Source organism: Etheostoma spectabile, chromosome 5 (assembly GCF_008692095.1).
Source record: "Etheostoma spectabile isolate EspeVRDwgs_2016 chromosome 5, UIUC_Espe_1.0, whole genome shotgun sequence".
NCBI classification, from domain to species: domain Eukaryota; kingdom Metazoa; phylum Chordata; class Actinopteri; order Perciformes; family Percidae; genus Etheostoma; species Etheostoma spectabile.
Genome location: NC_045737.1, coordinates 37979552 through 37985216, shown reverse-complemented (window position 1 = coordinate 37985216; position 5665 = coordinate 37979552). Strand labels below are relative to the sequence as shown.

At 39.1% G+C, this 5665-nt stretch overlaps 1 protein-coding gene across 1 annotated transcript in view; it reads right to left on the bottom strand.

Moving 5' to 3' along the window:
• The window catches only part of xpo1a (exportin 1 (CRM1 homolog, yeast) a), a 29726-nt gene extending 28666 nt beyond the window's left edge, over positions 1–1060 (bottom strand). The window contains exon 1 of the mRNA XM_032515263.1: positions 383–1060. The gene's annotated coding sequence lies outside the window, so the exon portion shown is untranslated. The remainder of the gene's footprint in view (positions 1–382) is intronic.
• Between the last annotated feature and the right edge of the window lie 4605 nt (positions 1061–5665).

The window sequence follows — 5665 nt, the reverse complement described above, 5'->3', positions numbered from 1 at the left end:
GGGGGGGGGGAAAGAATGTAACCTAACAATAAAAGTGATAAAAAAAATTAATAAAAAAATAAAAATATGAAACAACGCCCCCACCTGGCTAACTTGGCGCTTTAGAGCCGCATTCACCCCCCCAAACCCGACTCATAGACTTGTTTTACTACGACTTTAAAATTAAAATGCGTTGGACAACAGCTCGTGGACATCACGCCAGTCCCTGCTACAACGCGATTAAAAAACAACCATGTGCTAGCGTAGGTAATGTGGCCGCAAAGACACCCCCATCGCGCTGGAAACTGACGGACGCTAACGCTAGCACACGCTGTGTCTATTCCGATGCTAACGTTAGCACATGCTAGGTAAGTTAGCTTCACGTTGATCGGGCTCAACTCACCTGGTGTGTGTGGTCCGCCCGTCGGGAACAAGTGTTGGTTAACCAATGTGACTTGTAGCTGAAGACTGGAATATTAATCCTCTTATGGCAAAGGAAACCGTGTAACGTTATCTCATGGCACACGCTTAGCCTGCGCCTAACCTTCGATAGCAACAAGCTAACGCTAGCTAGCTAGCCAGCTAGCCTGGGTGACACCGACAGCGCCGATTTGTAAAAAATGCCGTTACGTTGGATACTTATCGATTCTTGGCGATGTATTAAAAAGCTTTTCCGCAGTTTACCACAGCTTATTGTTTCCTGTCTTCAGCCAGTCTGAAACACATCTTGTCTTTTCTTTGGCTGTCAAGTGATTACAGCCGACTCCTCAGCAGGCTAATAGCAACCTAGCGTGCTAATGGAAAAGTCAATGATGATTCGAGTCTGCTGGCTAATGTAAGCTAAGCTAACAACACATATTCACGGAGTCACACTTTTGAGCGGTATTCCGGGTCATAATCACGAAGTAAAAATAGTTTTATTTCTGGCTCTATTAGCACACACTGTTGGAGAGCAGAGATGTTTTTTAATGCGTGCAAGGGTGCTCTTCCTCTAAGCTCATGCTTCCAACCACGGACCGGTTGAAACCGGTTGAGACCGGGATATTCATTCTCGGTGTTTCGGCCCGTCTGCGCGCCGCGTAAAATTTGGACTATGTACCCGCCCATCCGGCACCTGATTGGTTGGGCTGGAGCAGTCGTCATGCGACGTCATAGGCTGGAGCTGTCAATCTTTCTCAACCTCCCTCCTCCAGTTTGCTCCAGTTACATGAATATCAACAACACTGACCCTGCAACAATGATAAATAACTTCTGTACTGTGGTGGAATTTAACTAAATAAAGAACTGTAAGTCTAGTAAAATAGATAGATAGATAGATAGATAGATAGATAGATAGATAGATAGATAGATAGATAGATAGATAGATAGATATAGAAATATAGAGAGATAGATAGATAGATAGATAGATAGATAGATAGATAGATAGATAGATAGATAAATAGATAGATAATGAGTTAAATGCCTTGTATGTGTGCACACAATTAGCCATTAAAGCTTATTCTGACCAGGGCTGTAGTCAAGACCACCTTAGTTGAGTCCAAGACAAGTCCAAGACCAGGACTAGTTGAGTCCAAGTCAAGACCGAGTCCAAAGAGGTTTGAGTCCAAGGCAAGATCGAGTCCAAAGAGGTTTGAGTCCAAGACAAGACCGAGTCCAAAAAGCCATTAATTACATTTAGCCATTAAAGCTTATTCTGACCAGGGCTGTAGTCAAGACCACCTTAGTTGAGTCCAAGACAAGTCCAAGACCAGGACTAGTTGAGTCCAAGTCAAGACCGAGTCCAAAGAGGTTTGAGTCCAAGGCAAGATCGAGTCCAAAGAGGTTTGAGTCCAAGACAAGACCGAGTTCAAAAAGGTTTGAGTCTGAGTCAAGTCGAGTCAAAGACCAGGACTAGTCGAGTCCAAGACAAGACAAAGTCCAAAGAGGTTTGAGTCCAAGACCAGACAGAGTCCAAAGAGGTTTGAGTCCAAGTCAAGACCGAGTCCAAAAAGCCATTAATTACATTTAGCCATTAAAGCTTATTCTGACCAGGGCTGTAGTCAAGACCACCTTAGTTGAGTCCAAGACAAGTCCAAGACCAGGACTAGTTGAGTCCAAGTCAAGACCGAGTCCAAAGAGGTTTGAGTCCAAGGCAAGATCGAGTCCAAAGAGGTTTGAGTCCAAGACAAGACCGAGTTCAAAAAGGTTTGAGTCTGAGTCAAGTCGAGTCAAAGACCAGGACTAGTCGAGTCCAAGACAAGACAAAGTCCAAAGAGGTTTGAGTCCAAGACCAGACAGAGTCCAAAGAGGTTTGAGTCCAAGTCAGACCGAGTCCAAAAAGCATTAATTACATTTAGCCATTAAGCTTATTTGACCAGGGCGTAGTCAAGACCACTTAGTTGAGTCCAAGACAAGTCCAAGACCAGGACTAGTTGAGTCCAAGTCAAGACCGAGTCCAAAGAGGTTTGAGTCCAAGGCAAGATCGAGTCCAAAGAGGTTTGAGTCCAAGACAAGACCGAGTTCAAAAAGGTTTGAGTCCAAGTCAAGACCGAGTCCAAAAAGGTTTGAGTCCAAGTCAAGACCGAGTCCAAAAAGGTTTGAGTCTGAGTCGAGTCGAGTCCAAGACCAGGACTAGTCGAGTCCAAGACAAGACAAAGTCCAAAGAGGTTTGAGTCCAAGACAAGACCGAGTCCAAAGAGGTTTGAGTCCAAGACAAGACCGAGTCCAGGACAGAAAAGAAGGTCTCATGCATGACAGTATCAAGACAATCATTCTGGGTTTCACTTTCCCTCCAATATCATTATCAACACAATAAAGACACCTGGACTCGGTCCAGACCCAAAACCAGATCTGGCAAGACCAGAGACCGAGACAAGTCCGAGTCCAAATACTAGCGAGTCCGAGACCATAGAAACATGTCCAAGACCAGTACTACAGCCCTGATTCTGACTGTATTGTCTGACTAAATGCTCAGGTACTTGTACTTTACTTGAGTATTCCCATTTTATGTAACTTCATACTTGTACTCCACTGCATTTAAGAGGTAAACATTGTACTTTTTACTACTTTTTCATTCCCAAAAAACCCTTCAGATGTGTTGATGTTGAACTTTTTTGATAAAGGGTGAAGTGTCTATAAAGCTATATAAAGTAGTAGTAGTAGATTGATTTATTTGATTAGGACAATACACATTAATCAACATTTCTGTAAATGCACCAGTGTTTGCCAGTCAGCTAATTTTCAACTGTAGTCCTAGTTACCTAGCAACACACAGCTGTTTATCCAAAGGCTTCATATATAATAGATAAGTAAAACTCTGACAGGGATCTTTTTCTGCAGAATTAGTACTTTTACTTATTATACTTTGAGTACATTTTACTGCTAATACTTACATACTCACCAAGTAAAGTTCTACATGCAGGACTTTATGTTGTGGTGTAGTATATTCACAGTGTGGTACTAGTACTTTTACTTATTATACTTTAAGTATATTTTACTGCTAATACTTACATACTCACCAAGTAAAGTTATACATGCAGGACTTTATGTTGTGGAGTAGTATTTTCACAGTGTGGTACTGGTATTAGTACTTTTACTTATTATACTTTAAGTACATTTTGCTGCTAATACTTACGTACTCACCAAGTAAAGTTATACATGCAGGACTTTATGCTGTGGTGTAGTATATTCACAGTGTGGTACTAGTACTTTTACTTATTATACTTTAGTACTTTTGCTGCTATACTAGTTATCACCAGTAAAGTTCTACATGCAGGACTTTGTGTTGTGGTGTAGTATTTTCACAGTGTTACTAGTACTTTTACTTATTATACTTTAAGTACATTTTGCTGCTAATACTTACGTACTCACCAAGTAAAGTTATACATGCAGGACTTTATGCTGTGGTGTAGTATATTCACAGTGTGGTACTAGTACTTTTACTTATTATACTTTAGGTACATTTTGCTGCTAATACTTACGTACTCACCAAGTAAAGTTCTACATGCAGGACTTTGTGTTGTGGTGTAGTATTTTCACAGTGTTACTAGTACTTTTACTTATTATACTTTAAGTAACATTTTGCTGCAATACTTACGTATCCACCAAGTAAAGTTATACATGCAGGACTTTGTGTTGTGGTGTAGTATTTCCAGTGGGGATAGTACTTTTACGTATTTACTTTAGGTACATTTGCTGCTAATACTTACGTACTCACCGTAAAGTTATACATGCAGGACTTTATCTGTGGTGTAGTATATTCACAGTGTGGTACTAGTACTTTTACTTATTATACTTAGGTACATTTTTGCTGCTAAACTAGTACTCACCAAGTAAAGTTCTACATGCAGGACTTTGTGTTGTGGTGTAGTATATTCACAGTGTGGTACTAGTACTTTTACTTATTATACTGTAGGTACATTTTGCTGCTAATACTTACGTACTCACCAAGTAAAGTTCTACATGCAGGACTTTATGTTGTGGTGTAGTATATTCACAGTGTGGTACTAGTACTTTTACTTATTATACTTTAGGTACATTTTGCTGCTAATACTTACGTACTCACCAAGTAAAGTTCTACATGCAGGACTTTGTGTTGTGGTGTAGTATATTCACAGTGTGGTACTAGTACTTTTAACTTATATACTGTGTACATTTTGCTGCTAATACTTACGTACTCACCAGTAAAGTTCTACATGCAGGACTTTGTGTTGTGGTGTAAGTATTCACAGTGTGGTACTGGTACTTATACTAAAGTGAAGATCTGAATACTTCTTCCACCAGAGCTTGAATTGAGACCAAATGAAATGGGTTTTTGATAACTGGCTTTATTGTGGATGGACCAGGTGTGATATAAACAAGGTTATGACGACAAATAAAAATAATAAATATAAATATTTCATATAGCACTAAATATAATAATTTCTGTGACTTCTATTGACATCAGAACACCTTGTATTGTTATAATTTCTTTTTTTTTGAATGCTAACTGCTATAACAGCAATTCGGCGTGAGTACGAGTAATGGTATAAAACTAGTTTGTAGTATAGATCATAATATATATATATATAGATGTGTATATCATATGTATATTTATTGTAGATAGTCCTTGCTGTCATGGCTACTGGGAGCCTTGAATAGAATGAGCCATCCAACCCTGTCTTGTTTTCCCGTTAATGATGAACTTTTCCTTCCAGGTGAAAATTGAAAATGAATTTTTTTTTGGTGCTTTTCCGATGTTTTGTGTCTTTTCCGATTTAATTCCACTTTTCCATGCGCTTTAAAAAAAACTGAGTGGTTTAATAGTAGATTCACGCTTATTTATGGAATTGTGGTCAACAACTCATTATGTCAAATTAACATACGTTTTTAGTTAACAAAGGCCGAAATTATGAATTATTTTGACTAGTAGTTAAGATCAGAGGATGGTGAGTGGGTAAGATGTCAAAGTTAGTCCGGATACGGTTTTGACACCATTAAATTAAAAATTCAAATGCTATAAGATTAAAGAAACAATCAGACAAATTCAATGAAAGTAATCATAATTTTACCTGACGATTGTAAATGGAATCATCATGATTTTTTGGGCCATTGATTGAAAGAAATCCATATTTCTGATCTAACACCTTGAAACGGTCAATTGACCCTGACGAGACGACACAAGAGTAAATGTATTAGTAAAAACTGGCCTTTTCCTACGTGGCATGTC